Source organism: Neodiprion virginianus, chromosome 2 (genome assembly GCF_021901495.1).
Source record: "Neodiprion virginianus isolate iyNeoVirg1 chromosome 2, iyNeoVirg1.1, whole genome shotgun sequence".
Lineage (NCBI taxonomy): Eukaryota > Metazoa > Arthropoda > Insecta > Hymenoptera > Diprionidae > Neodiprion > Neodiprion virginianus.
Window position 1 is genome coordinate 13,389,397 of NC_060878.1, and position 15,525 is coordinate 13,404,921.

General features: G+C 43.5%; 1 protein-coding gene across 7 annotated transcripts in view; it reads left to right on the plus strand.

The window, feature by feature from the left end:
- Window positions 1–327: 327 nt before the first annotated feature.
- LOC124297388 (transcription factor Sox-2) overlaps window positions 328–15,525 on the plus strand; it is a 307,639-nt gene continuing 292,441 nt past the window's right edge. For all 7 annotated transcript variants that reach the window (XR_006906591.1, XR_006906592.1, XR_006906593.1 and 4 more), the window contains exon 1: window positions 328–1,514. The gene's annotated coding sequence lies outside the window, so the exon portion shown is untranslated. The remainder of the gene's footprint in view (window positions 1,515–15,525) is intronic.

Genomic DNA, 15,525 nt, shown 5'->3' on the forward strand with positions numbered 1-15,525 from the left:
TGCGCGTTGGTTGGAGTGATAAAGTTGAGTGCGTAACCCAAGTGAACTTATTTCGAACCAGAAAATGGTCCTTCTCATAATTCGACACCCATAAGCGGCCTTCGACAATGAGCGAGGAAACTAAATTCGAAGGTATCAATTACCCGAAACAAAAGACGGACAATGCCGCGAGCACATCATTGATGCACTGGTGTTCAACTGAGTGCCGGCGACTCCGATAACTGTCGGATGGGTCGGAGGGTGTCGGTCGGGGGGAAAAGCAAGGACGCGAGCTTGCGGCTCGAAGCTCCGTTCGTCTCGCAGTCAGTGCCGCGCGTAACGTGACCGAAGTACGACGGAGAGCAAAACGTGCGCGCGCATATCGCTCCGTGCGCCGTCAGGCGGGAGATTCAATTGTCACGTGTGGAAACTGTGCGCCGTAACTCCAAAAGTATATTTCTTTCGCTTTTACCGTCATCTATTCACCCACTCAGTTGATCACTCATGTCTTCTTTGTTGCCATTGAACTAGTTCTAGGCTTCCTCGTTCGGTTATCATTCTTATCACTGTGTATTCTCGTTTCTTGTCTTCATATTATCCTTATCTTTTCCCCTCGGTGTTCTTCGTGTGCTTTTTCCTCACCGTCGACTGATCATCACCCAAAGGATTACCGGGCTGTGCTAAACGCAATTATCCGTCTTATCAAAACTAATTCCAACACACGAGAACTTGTGTTCTCAAAGTGACAGCGTCTAGTGCAGAGTGGTGTCATCGCGATCAATCCGCCACGCGATAGCGATCGATCGCTTTAGATGTCGTTTCGGACATTCCTTTACCGAAGGATTCGGTCCTTCGTTTTCGTGGGTGCGAAAATAAAGAGACGACTGTCGTTCAATCGGAAGTACCAAATACGGTCGCAACCGTAGCTAGTGAGTTTTTTCACTCTGTATCACTGAAGAAAATTTCAAATACATGACGTGGAAAAGTTAAGACCCTTATTGTGCAGTGATGTTCGCCAAGGATTGTTGGACAGATTCTCAAAGATTCCTAGACCCTTCGGACTCCACGGTGGTTCGAGAGTGTTCAGTTTTCAGTAATACGCAACCATATATACTTTCGCCGTGTGAGTAACGCGATAGGCGTGAGATGACCGGTGCTCTGTGCATGATCTGTCGGCGAACCTAGAAATGCAGGATTTGACGTATCTGACGGCTGAATAATGCCCGAATATCTAGCGCGAGGCCGCTGGTGATCGTAATTCGTAATTTCGGTTGTGAGTTTTGTGCCGTGACATGCTCGAGTTGTTGGAATATGTAGTGCGCGGGTTGCAGTGACGTTCGGTTTTGACTGAGTGCCCGCTGCCACCCCATCTATCCAACCATCCATTCATCCATCCATCCATCCATCCATCCGTATGCCTATCCATCCGCTGTTTGCTCCGGCGCTCGGTCAGTTGTTTAATCTGTTACCCTGCAGCTCACCGGCGATCTGGAAATACCACAATGCTCCAGCTTCCAGATCCGGACCACAACAACGTGAGTTTCTCTATTGTTATTATTTCTATCTACCCGCCAATATCGAATCAATGCAGAATAAATAGGTATAGCCTTTTTGTGGATTGGAATTTTCCACTTGACGTTAGAAATTTCTAAATTTTGCTACCGAGATTGTTGAAAACCTAGAGTGAACCTTAGCTTGAAATCACTCACATCAGCCTTCTAAATAGGAAAGTTGGACGTGATAAATTTAATGGAAATTATGAGGATCGTTGAAGACCACGGGAAATACCTAATTGCAATCAATTTTACGATAAATTGACATTTCATCCTTTATTCTTCATTTCGATAAATTTTGGAAACTGAAAGAGTCTTATAAAATCTACCACTGCGTTTCTCATTATGTTCTGAATCTGTTCGCATGTTTTGAATACTTTTAGAAATTTTCTTAATGTTTCAAAAGTTTTCACGAAATGTTTATAAAAAATCAATTTTTCATCAAATTTCTAATATCTTTTTATCACCTTACGGCCTTGACGACTGGTTTTGAAAAAGTTCGTGGAATAAGTTTTAATTTTGATATCTTCAGCAAAATTTATCCCGAACCACAATTTCATGATTGAAACTCCAAGACCGAAATCTATCTCAAGAGTGTACGAATTACACGAGTGTTATCAGAATAAAATCGGCAACAATCAGATTTTACAAAAATATTATTCAGAATATATTTCTCAGTTCAAGAATAATCAAAGTATTTTCTGACGATTGGAACATTTGAATAATCCTGATTTGTCAGAATTCAGGGTGGCCGCAAAAAGAAAACAATAAAAATATTAATTTTTATATCCCAATTTGAGACGAATCTTTGATCGAATTGATTCATGTTTAAAGAGCGGAAGAGACAAAGTGATAAATCTGCAAATTTTAAACGAATGTAACGCTAATAAAGTATCTCAACGAATTAGCACACTTACTAACTAAGTCTGTGAAAATGTGAAAAATAAACTGTGTTTTGGGTTCTGGAAATCTTCGAAATCTCATGAAGTTTATTACGAAAAAATTAGCGCCCATTCTAGAAATATTTTTCGGACAATACGTCGATATGGTTATGAAAACCCGCATACACATGCACGTACGTGCACATTTGCCTGCCTGTGTACGTTATTCCTATTCGGGTTATTGATAACCGTATTTGAGAAATGGAAGTCCTTATGGATTGGGCGTTTGAAAGCATGCGAAACGCATAAAAGACTCGTCAGGGTGATCGCTTCAATCCTCATTTGAAACTGAGGAGCGGCGAATAACGTGGGCACGGGGTGGCAGCGGAGGGAAGAAGGTGGGGGTGGTATAAGGGGAAGGCAACATAAAAGGCCAGCAACCCCTATACCACGCATAGCAGGCCTCAATTGTTTCGGGCAGGCAGCGTTCATTTGTTTTTCTTTGCGTGTGCGCTTTTGCACGCCTCTTCCTCTCCGCCGCTCTTCTCTTCTCTCCACCTCCTCTCACCGCTCTTTCTCTTCTATTCCTCATCCTCCTACGCCACGCGAATGACTTTTGTTTCACGCACGTGAAATCTACCTCCCGCGCGTACGAGCTGTATTAAAATCGGCCATTGTTGTGTTCGTCCGGTCTTCAATGCGGCTGCGGGAATTACTCTCAAAGCTTTTGAAATAATATCCCCTTGGTTGAAATACATGCATATATATGTGTATGTATGTATATATCTATATATATATATATATATATATATATGTATAAATGTATATACATAATATCAGAAAACTTTGGCATGTTGTACGTATGTATGTACGTCATATACATATATAGTACAATAGAAATGGCGTAGTGTTCGATACCGCAGGTTTCATTTGTTCGCATAGAAATGAATCTAAAAACGAAACAGCGAAAGAATGTAAAGACAAAAGAAATTGGCATTTTTACGTATATATGTAGTAATTTTTTTGAAGGTGCCAGCTAGTTTTGTTTCTTTTTTTTTTTTTCTTCTTCAAATTTTGCAAACATTTGAGGGTAAAACGTGAATTCTTTTTGGACATTGATTTGGGGGTGCGTACGGTGAAATTTATCCGCAAAGTACGCGTGTGTCTTATTTGGACTTGAAGATACGATTTGCTTTGTTGAAAGGGAGAATTCGGAAAAAGTTGTTGCGGCGGTTGACGTTTCATTTAAGCGAGTTGAATCATGATCCGCTAATTAAAACGGGCTCGTGTGATATCGCGGTCAACCCGACCGTCATACCCACCTCGACGAACCCGGATTACAAGCGAGCCCAACCCTCTTCTCCATTAAAAACGTCACTTACCAACCACCGATTAAAATAAACATGCGGGCTGCACGCATTTTGCGCCAACGTAAACGTGAACGCTCTGTTCGATTCTATTGTTAAAACGAAGGGAGGACGAGGCAATGAAGGTGGTCGGAGGTCGGAGGATGAGGACTTCGAAACGCCTGCCGTGGCACGTGCCCTAGGCTTCAGAGGTCTGAAGCTAATCCCTTTGGGTTCGTTTGATATCCGAACGAATGGTTGTGCGGCTTGTTGGAACAATCGCAAAGAATATACGGGTCGGTACGTAGGTACTACATTATAGTAATTATATGAATGTCAGGCTAGTTGAAGTGTAACGTCATAAAAACAAACGTACAGAACGATTTGTAAAGGGTTCCCTGGCTAACTCGTCGACTTGTTTCCAAACATTGCAGCATAGCAATTTCGCAAGCTTCGAAATATTTCATATACTCTGCGTATTGTTTCACAAAAATTGAAGCATTCTTAAGGTCATGTGGTACTCCTACCTTTATCGACCGAGTAAGCTCATCCTTTTTCTTCCTGTATTGAATAAACAAACGACCGGAAAGGGTTCGAATTTCGATGGTGCATCAGTCTTTCTTCGAGGAATTTGGGAAGCTGGGTTCCTCAAAGAGAGATGTGCCGTCGCAGTTCGAACCCTTTCCATTCGCTTGTTAATTAATGAATAGGAAGAAAAAGGGTGAGTTTGCTCAGTCGTTAAAGGTAGGAGTACTACATGACCTTAAATAATAGGCGTACCTTTACAGTTTGAATTTCGAAGGACCGCAAGTGAGTGTATTGATCACAGATCATCGTACCGGAACAACCGCCAGCTGCACGTGATGAAAAAACGTTGATACGATGATTCGACACACGATCATCATCCGTGTGGAAGCGTAAAAAATAAACGGGCATAGCATATCGTATGGGCAATTATATCGGTAATTAGCTACGGCTTGGCCGTGTTCGAAATTTTTTCTTAATAAATGTGACGGCCGGCTGACAGCGACTGCCACAACAGGCCCGAACAACCAACCCCTCGTCCACGGCGCCAACCTGACCCACTACCGTCGATTTTCACCCGTCGTTCCGTCGACACCTACCTACCTTGTCATGGGAGCTTCGACACCCTTAGTGTGCATATGGTAACACGTGTTCCCCAAACGCAAAACACAAACTCATCGGGGCAAGGGGAAAGAATTTATGACGTGCTTTGAATGTGCTTCGAACATTGATGCTCAATAATCCAAAGCTGAAATTGATATTCCTTATCTCTTTTTGTAAAATCTTTGCATCGAGTCTATAACTGAAGTGACGCAGAGAAAATGGGTGTAGCGGTTTTATTTCTCTGTCGTCGTAATGAAAGGAAACTTCGGGATGTAGTTGATAACTTCCGTTGATATGCATAAAGGCTGACAAGATGTTCAGCAGATTTGCCACCTGCTGCGAGGACACTTTTCTCTGCATTAGCTAAAAAGCATTCAGTCGTTCATGGTTATGGCTCGATTTGTATGCAGACGTCTAAGATGTTATACACACCCTACCCATGCCCAATGGCAGGGATAGTAGCACCCATTAATTTGACGGAAAAACTTGCGATGGAATGATATTTCCTGAAAGAGAAATGATTTGGTGTTTTTTTTAGGAAGGTATCAACTATGTATACAACGAAAGGGAAATCGAATATCAGTGAATCTTTCGATTTCTGACATCATTTCAAGTTGGAGTTGGGACTGAAAATGAATGTAGATGCGTTGATTTTATCATGATTTTATCAGGTTGTGTTTCAAGTTACGAAAAAACACCACGAATCATTTCAAATCATAATCCAAGGGGTTCGGACTGTGTCATTTCCATCATTCATATAAGAATAGTCTTTGTCTTTTTCTTCTCCTTTTTTTTCTTCTTCTTCATATTGTAGCTGCGCAATGTTCGTCTCCTTGACAGAACGGGGGCATTGTCTTACTTTACTTAATGCAAAAGAGGTTCGTGCACGCGCACAGCGAAGCGGGTGCGCGTCATTCATTGAAGGCTTCTATGAAATCAAAGCTCGGATTGTCGGCGGAATTACCTCCATTTGAAAATGGCGTATTCAGAATTACTCGCACATGAAATTAACCTTACTTGTTCGCTCCTTTCAGTTACAGAGCTTCAAATATACAGGCTTATACTGTACACCTTGCTTATAACTCACCCTATAACGTGTGCAACAATCGTAATGACAGAACGAGAAATCCATATCAACCTTCATGTGTTTTATACCTTCTTTTCATCCGTAATACCAAAATATATACGCCGACTCATTTCAGCCTTTATTAAAACAAGTTTCGTAAAATCATTGTTATACACATTGAGAGAAATGAATTGTCGGAGTCACAAAGTTTTTCTCAGACTGAAACAATCTTTTTCTTATCGCTAAGGTGTCGTAATCACAGTTCGCCACTGGCTTGGTTGATAATGATCGTGAATAGTGTGTGGAATCTTTGTTAATTTCAATGTTTGACACGCGATAGTTTTTCTCAGTGCAATTAAGAGGGGTTCAAAATATTCAGACATTCTTCGCAGAAGGATGAATACGACTAAATTGTAGCCACAATGCTGTCTCACAGCCGTATTCTGAATAGCCTTAATAAACTTGCTAACGCCACGGAAATACTGCGCCGAAAGACCCGGGCCAGAGCCAGTAGCAGCAGTTACCCGAACAAATATGAAAGAGGAAGTTTTCTCTCCTATTTCATCATTCACACGTTTATCTGCCTTCCTTCCTTCCTCAAATTTGAACCTAAGGACTAAGTTTTTGTGAAGTTGAGCTTTTTTGGCCTGTTATACATAATTTGTAGTGCGTGCTTTGCTACGTGAAAACTGCGTCTTTATCTGTACGTACGTTGCATGGCTTTCTGTAAGCTTACGTGGAAAGGGGATATGTAAAAACAAAATGGTTTTGTATGTGGTAATTTGTCGTCAACCGTGGCGGGAGGGTTGTGCTTAATAGCGCTCGACCTGATACTTGACGAGCTTTGGTTGGAAAGAATGATCGTGGGAAGGGGGAAAAGACGGTGATACGTTTGTTCTATTGGTTTTAACGCGTTGTTTAATCGCAGAGGTCCCGCTTCATCGAAGGAACCTTAGGTGAAGAAATTGAGATAATTATGAAATTGAAGAACTTTTGACTATCTTCAATTCTGTTGACTTAACGTTAGATATTTTCTCAGCCCGAGAAGACCATTGAACCCGTCATTAGAAATCAATGCATTGAGTTAAATTTCGGATCATTCAAAAACTTGGATATTTAAAACTTAGATCGTTCCGAAACATCATCATACAAAGTCAGGTTAACATTCTGACTGTTCAGAAACTTGTCCATCCAAAGGTTTGACCATTTCAAAATTTGACCCGTCGCAGTTTAGGCCATCGGACAACTGGAGAATTCAAAGTTTAGACTATCATTGAATCCGTCATTCTAAATCAATCCATTGAGTTAAACTTCAAATCACTAAAAAACTTAGATATTTAAAGTTTAGACCATTCCAAAACATTATCACATAAAGTCAGGTTAGTTCAGAACCAGAAACTTGATCATTCAACGTTTAGACTTCAGAAACTTGACCATTCACTGTTTCATCATTGATCATTTCGAAACTTGACCATTTGAAATTCAGACTGTTCAGAAACTTGTCCATCCAAACTTTGGACCATTCCAAAACTTGACTTGCCGAAGATTAGACCGTCAGACAACTGGACTTTTCAAAGTTTAGATCACTCTGAAACTCGACTATTTAAAATTGTCTTGAACTGAGATCCAGGCATCTTATGAACTCCCCGATAGCCTGTGGAACTAGATCCACGCTTCCTTTTTGAGCTGCAGTTGTCGGCTGATGCGCCCCGGCAGGACGGGTTGTTTACAGAGTGATGAGTCTTCACACTGAGTTCGTTTTTTCTTAGCTCCGTCTTTCCATGTTCTATGTCTTTCGCGTTCCAACCCCACTCCATGTTCCAACCATTGTTCGGCCGTTCCTTTATACAGAGTAAAGTATCTACAGGCGTGACACAATACCAGGGTGGCTGGGACGCGCGGCTGAGAATCCCTCGCACTCTCGTTTCTCTTTCCGTGCCTTCTTTACCTATAGAGAAAGGTACCTGCCTCGTTTCATTTCTTCTTTCATCATGCTTTTCCCGCAGTTTCATCGGCTAAGATCAGCAGGTTCTATCACGAGATAGGTATGCATGCGAGCAGCTGTCCTTTTTGCTGGTATTCCGAGTATCACCGCCACTTCTTTACTGGCGAGTCATTCAAATCTCGCTTACCCCAAATGAGAATCCATATTGAATGATGTCTGAGTATGCAAAAGGGATCCTTGTAGAATAAAACGGGCCATCACTTACGTAGAATCAAATTAATTTATTCGGTTTTAGTCGGAACCTTGGGGGATTTAAGTTGAAGTAATTCTTCCTCAAAAAAGACATATTCACGTTGTCGAATTAATGTAATCATTTTGTAAATAACTGTTGTTCATTTTGTGTTTTTTATTTTTTTGGTAATGGTGGTGGTGGCGGTGGTTGAGTCTTTAGCGGAGACTAGGCTTCTTCGTCAAGTGACAAGGCAAGCACAGTTTGAAATCAGTCACGCCTGAAGCCAGTGTTTCTAATTATTGTACAGTCGGGTAGCCAGCAGCGATAGGCTTTCTTTATGCTGGCAACGTGCTATTTGCTAATAAGAATCTTTTCAAAACATCTACCTTTGAACACTACACATTCAATCTGTGTAATTTAATATGAACTGAATGGTGGCATTAATTAACAGAAGGCATTCATGCAAAGTCGACGGTATTCTTATCTGGAGGCTCCTTAGAAACCGTCTGCGAGCTTTTCACGAGGCGTATAATATGACGTGTGCATATTATAAAGCCTTTCATATTATCCTGACAAAAACAGGCTATATAAACTATTAGAACGTATTGTATGCGGTTTTGGTGGTGCCTCGCTTTGTAGTCATACCTCCGTTATCTCTGCCTATTGACAGAATTTTTGTATTCCACTTGCCGAGTTCGCCTTCAAGGTCCACTTGACAATATCCACCAGTTTATACAGTTGCTACAGTTAATAACAATCTCTGATAAAGCCAGGTTATCAGATATAAATTCACCGACAATACAGAACATGGAGTGAAAGTCAAACGTCGGTTCTTCGATCGGTCCTAAAGAACGATGACGAGAGTACGACATTTTTTTTTTTCGCGTTTGCCGATATCTTCGAGTCCCAAAGACCATCAGGCCGCGTCGGTATATCAGTATTATAGCATAGAAGTACGAAAAGAGTCCACCTTCCCGTTCTTCTCACGTGGTGAGCACTTCCATCAACCTATTCTCTATTCACTAGCAGACAAAGCTTGTCCTCCACCCTGCCGCGGGGGTCGGTCAAGTCACCCTCCGGAGGCTCAAAAGGGCTGGAAAGACCCCTGGTCGGTGTATTATTCTATAGCCGTGCGTGGTTACCAAACTTATTAACTGGGATGACCAGCAGGACGTGCCTACATTTTACGATTGCGTTATTTATACCGCGGAGCCATGGTCATTATCACCTGACAGTGAGACTTGACACTCTTCGGTTCGCGGACGGTGCGCAACCAATTGCTCAATTATTTTGTCAGAAGTACAAGCGTATCTATAACTGTAACCATTTCTGTTTGCAATCTTCAAATGCAACCAGATTATCGATCGTGCTGCCTATACTTACGTTCTCGGTTTATGTTCAAGGGATGCTGGTCATTTTTTATTCGTAACCGACAGGTCCGGCAAATCATACTTTGAATCCTTTTTATCCCCTGATTAATTTCTTCAAACTATTGGGGCAATGATTATCTTGCTGATTTTTACCCAGTTTGCAGATTCAGATATGCCACTTTATAATAATGAAATTTACAGAGTTCTTGTGGAATACGATTTACTGAATTTTTAGGTAATACTAAAAAGCAGGTCCGGCAACCCTTTCAGTTGCGGTTGAGGTCGTTGCTCCTGTAAAGTCCTCACGAAAAAAGCCGGACGACTTTTGGATCTTTCGAGCGTTTTCGCTTCTTCTCTGAAGAAATTGCACGTATTGCGGCTGAAACTTGTCGTTTTCGGTAGTTTGTTTCTGTTTGTTTTTTTTTTTTTTTTTTTTCTTATAACTTCCCTGACAAACGGTACAAGTGGTTTGTTGTACGTGCATTGATGTCGCGACACCCGGTGTATATGTGCACATATAATATATGGGACAAAGGGAAGAATCCGTGAGCATACATCGCGCGAAGTCCATCTCGCGGAAAAGATGGGAGAAGAGGAGAGCCACGTTTGGTGCGGATATGGGGGAGTGGGACGGGGGTGGGAGGGGAGGAGGTCCTGGCGCACACGACGCCGGGCGTCGTCGCGGCACATTCACGTACGTGCTTCGGCGTGACGTCACCGCATTGTTAGACGAGCGAGCATTGTAGTCACTATTGTGAGTCTCGCCATTATTCTAAGACAATCGTCCGACACAATGAGATGAGAGGACGAGTAGAATGGACGGACGATTCAGCGTGCGCCCAACGACGACGACGACTATGATGATGACGATGACGATGACGATGACGACAATAACGATGACACCGGAATTCTCTCAAGAAGAATATCAAATGCTTCAGCCTCCTCGTAACCGCCACACTATCGTAGATCACGTTATAATATGATTTCTCGACATTCTTGTTGGCCTTGTGATTTGTCCAATCGATATTTTGAACATATTGTCTTTTACAAACTTTGATTGTAATTAAAGGGATAAACGCAATTAATTTTGATGTGAAAACTTGCTATGCGGGACTTTATAGAAATGGTTTACATGCGGTAGTGAATTCTAGAGTTCGGTATGAGTGTGACATTTTCGATAGAACGAAAATCGTCACGAAAGGATTCCCTGTCCTCAGTTTCCTCTTTGTACCGATCTTGCGACCTTCGCTTCTTTATGCGTGAACACAGGTAGTAGAGGGCTCTAGTGGTAAGGGTTGTACGCATAGTATATAATTTTACAGCATATGTATGATCAGTTTATTAGTTAATCCTATCCCAAATACATGCATAAAGACTTAACGATCGAGGGAGAGAGAGAGAGAGAGATAAATAGACAGACGGACAGACAGATAGATAGATAAATAGTTGATAGAAAAAATTTATTGACGCACACTTCGTTGTACGTTATAAAAAAAAAAAATATTGAAATAGTAGTAACAATAGCAATGATGCAGCATATTTAGCATGACATACAAGACAGAGGAAGAGAGAGAGGGAGAGAAACAGATAGACGATAACGCCACCGAAAGTTTTCACTTCTGTTGTGCGTTCCACGACGCTCACCTTTTTTTTCGTACAAATGTCATCTAGGTAATTTGTGGTTATTCGCAGAATCCTTCAGCCCGAAACTTGATCTAATTTTGCCCCCCCCCCCCCCCCCCCCCCCAACGCCTCCAGAACGGTGAAATTGCAAAATTTGAATACATGTACGTGTATAATTGAACCGGAGGGGTGTCTGATCCGCCAGGCCAGCGAACGATCCAAATATGCATACCCATGCATACGTAGTATTCGGAAAACTTAAGAAGCTCGTGCGGTAGACGCCACATGATCGTCGTAAACTCCTGGGTAGCAGAGTTGTGTGAGTGGCGCCCCGATGCCGAGGATGAAAGGGGGGAAGGAGGGGTGCTCAACGCAAGAGTAGGTGTACGTACAATAGATTTGGAGGTCGTATAAGCTGTGTTGGTGCCGCTGCTGCATTGTTACATCACCAAGCATTGTTGCTGGGGGTAGTTATTGTGTTGCGAACCTGTTTTGTGACCGATCGAACCGGATCGCACACCCGTTCGTACGTCATTCGCCATAATGGATACCACAGCCACAGGAACTAAGCCTTGGAACTGACGGTGGTTCGATGATCATCTAGATACTGAACTTTGACCGTATACCAGTAATTTCTCAACGCGCGCTTATTAGCCTTTCGAGCCAATTGTATACGCTTTCGTCACTTTTGAGATGTCATGTCGCCTCAGGGGTATTGCAAATTGGTCGATTTAATAATTCTCGGCTTTATAAGGAGAGAAGAATTGATTAATTATCTTTATTCATATACAGGAGCAGAAAAAATGTCATAAACGAAGCATGTTACATAATAGCTTCTTTATCCGTTGCGTAAAGACAGGAAACTAAAAGGACCATTGTTATTAACGTATTCAGGAATACCCCAGTCTCTGTATGAACTAGGTTGTGCAAAGGTGGCGTCTTTGTATCGTCGCGGACAGTAGAATTTCGCGTTGAAGAACATTTGTACCAGAGAAGCTGCGATGCTGCAAAGTACGGCGCATGCGTGCTGCGTGTGTCGGTATGGATACACAACAGCGCATACACGCATACGACAAACGCATGCTGCAGGCCATAGAAATTCCCTCGTAGGAATACACACAGAGTTATAGTGCACGTTGTTATTTAAGCCGTGCATAATAGAAACTCTTTTATGCCTCTTGTGTTTTACATTTGAGACCGTGTCGCTGCAGAGGTTCCTCGAGAGGGCGCATTCATCGCGTTGAATGCCTCCGTGTGCGCACAATACTTTCTATAGCGCCAGGCTGCGTCGAAAAATTACGCTCTAAGGATACTCGCTGGTTGTCTTATCTCGCTGCGTTCACCTCGAGACGCGGCCAACGTAGCTTCTGAGTTCTGAGAGACACGCTAACGACAGGGTGGATCCTCGATGAATCCTGACTCGGAAGTTATGCTCCGAACACTCGCTTGTGCACAACCTCGACGAAGCCGCTCGAGCATGGCTGGTGGGTGGGAACAACAGGTGTATGCTGAGACAAATCACCCCGGCCGGATCCCTCGAGGAGTTTTCTCGCGGTTATCGCAGGGTGGCAGGAGGGGAGGAGGGAGCGTGCTGTTGCGGTAGGTTTAGATCTTTTTGCCAAGGGTCGTGGGTGAGAGGTTGGACCATATTTGGACGTTTGGTTCAAGCGTGCCCGAGGGATGAAGAAAACGGGACGGAAATTAATTCACTGCCCGAAAGCTTGTTCTGTTCATGAGGTTGCATCGCATCTTCTAGTTTTACTGAAAAATTCAGTATACGATATGTGGATGGATTGGAGATAGATAGATATGTTTGTCGTTAGAATTATGTTGGAAAAGGAGAGCTAGCACAGAAATTTGAAATAAAGAGAGTATCTTACAATTAACCTGAATTGAGAACTAGATTAACTTTATAGAAACAGAGAAATACCAGAGCAAGTGTAACAAGAGAGACAGGAAGCAAGAAAGGTAAAGGAGAAAGAAAAACACTGCTAGCATGGCAAGACATGCAGTTGATCGATATCTAACTATCCCCATCCTTCAGGTCAAGCATGTGCTGGATGAAGGGTGTACTGGAAAGCTGCAAGATTTTTGGACGTGTTGATGTGTGCTGAAAGTGCATTCCAATTACGGACTCCCAGTGCCGCAAAGGAGTTTGTGAAACGCTCTTTGCGGGGTCACGGTGGAACAAGGTCCACAGACACACGCCGAGATGGACCAGACTCGTCAAGAATACGGTCATGAATCAATTCAGCGAGGTAGGCAGGCTGACCTGATCAATAATAGAATGAACGAAGATTCCGTTACCTGAGAAAAAATAATGTAAAATATAATTCGTTACATTTGTCGGTAAAACAGGAAGGTACGACATCCCTTAAACTCGAATATCTTCTGTGGAAACTTTCGAGTCTCCGTGTAAAACGGGTGTTATAATTTTTGGATCGTTGCACGTGGTGGGTGGCAGAGGCAAAGGGTATTGTCGGTAATGTAGGTACCTAGCCTTCCGCCGTGCGAACGTGCCTATACGTCTACACTACATAGCCTGTGTATGCGCCCTTATTCAACTCTTTTGTCTAGGCAGCCATTCTCTCGCACATTATCAGGCCTATTGTCTCTCACATTGTTACCCCTTCCCCGTCGTTTCATTGTTTTGCAATTTCCCCCACTTAACCGATATGCCCGGTACCCCAATGCCACCCTCGAGCTAAAACTACCCCCTGACGCCGTTGCGCCGCGAGGTTCGCGTGCCATTGGTTTCCCTCTGCTTTTTGCCACGATTGCTCTCTCATATCTGGTACATCTGCCTTCCGTGCATGATCAAAGCTTACGCACAAGTGTACAAGGGTAAGAAATCAACGCGTATCCAGCATTCGCGCAACTTTGTACACAACGTTAACAGCCATCGCGACGATGACATATTTACTGGGGAGTCTGACTCTCTCCCCCGGGTAACTTGCGTCGCTACATGCACACAACCGTCACAGATATATGTACGACACACAAGAGGAACCTGTTAAGAGTTCGAAACTGTCGTCAGGGCAGTCCGTACGATCTCCACACGCACGAAATGATAAAGGGTGGATTTTACTGTGCAGTTCGGCAGGGGGCGGAGAATCACGGAAGCACCGCGCGAATAAGCTGGCTTCTATCTTCCTCTTTCGCTCTTCCTCGTTCGTTCCCTCGCTCTCCGGTTCGCCGGTAGCCGAGGAGAATAGACGAATTGTTCGGCTACGGCTTTTGTCTATTTTACCGACGTGATTTCCGAGGGCTTCTATTCAAATCATTTCGAAATATTCTGAACTGAATATGTTGTACGGATTCGTGCACCGCCATTCCTCATTATTGTGTCCAATTTCGTATGCTCGTGAAGCCGAAGCATGGAGACTGATTTCAAAAGTTTTCCTACACACAGTCTCTCTCTTCATGGATTCACAATTATTACCACTCTCTTGCATATTATGCAGAGCGTATGAAACGGTGCTCCAGAGGAATTGTCAGTTGTCGGATAATTGTACATAGGTGAACCGATTTTTTTTTTTATTTTTTCAACACCTTAAGAACACGCTTCTGCCATGTTCACACGCAATTGGAAACATAGCTGACTGTCAACCACCGAATCTGCCGTTCTGGGTACCCATTGTAATCAAAATGGTTGCTATATACTTTGGAAAAAATGTCGGTACGGTCACGAACACGCGACGTCGAATAGCGGAGAACGAGGAATATCACGGTGAAACGGAATGGAGATGATCAGCAGAACAACCGAGATAACTGGTATCTGTGTCAGGGGAAGGGCATATGGGCGTAGGGTGGATGGGTCGGCAGACTCGATCGGTGGTAGAAATGTCTGCACGTTTACCGCGATCATTGTGAAACGGATCCGTACATGGAAGGCGGGCTTGTGCGGGGAATAGAATTATAGATAATGCACCCTGATCCATTCAATTCGTGCAAAGCCGACGCGCCAACACGCCGACAACTAGATGCTGGCCCAGCTCGCGGACCCCGAAGCTACAGAGCCGAGCACAATAGTCAATGCCGCGGCGGTGTGGAGCATCATGCATGCTTGTGAAACGGGCACAATAAAGGAACCGCGTATGATAATGCAAGGTATGCGCTGTTCCCGCGCTGCGCTATTCGGTATTCCGTCGAACGGGATACAGGAAATACTTGGTACCCCGACCGGCACCAATACACCTAGGATGGATGCGGGAGCCACGAAAAGCTGGCTAACCCACCGGGTGAATACCTCCGACAGAATTGTTGGAGTGACGCGTTTCCCCCCTCTCGGTCAAACGACGCGGCGCTTATGTGCAGGTGCTGACTTTACCGCCGGGTGACGTCCACCTATCGCTATGACATCGAAAGTCAACAGACTCTGGCTTCTATACCCAAACCTAAA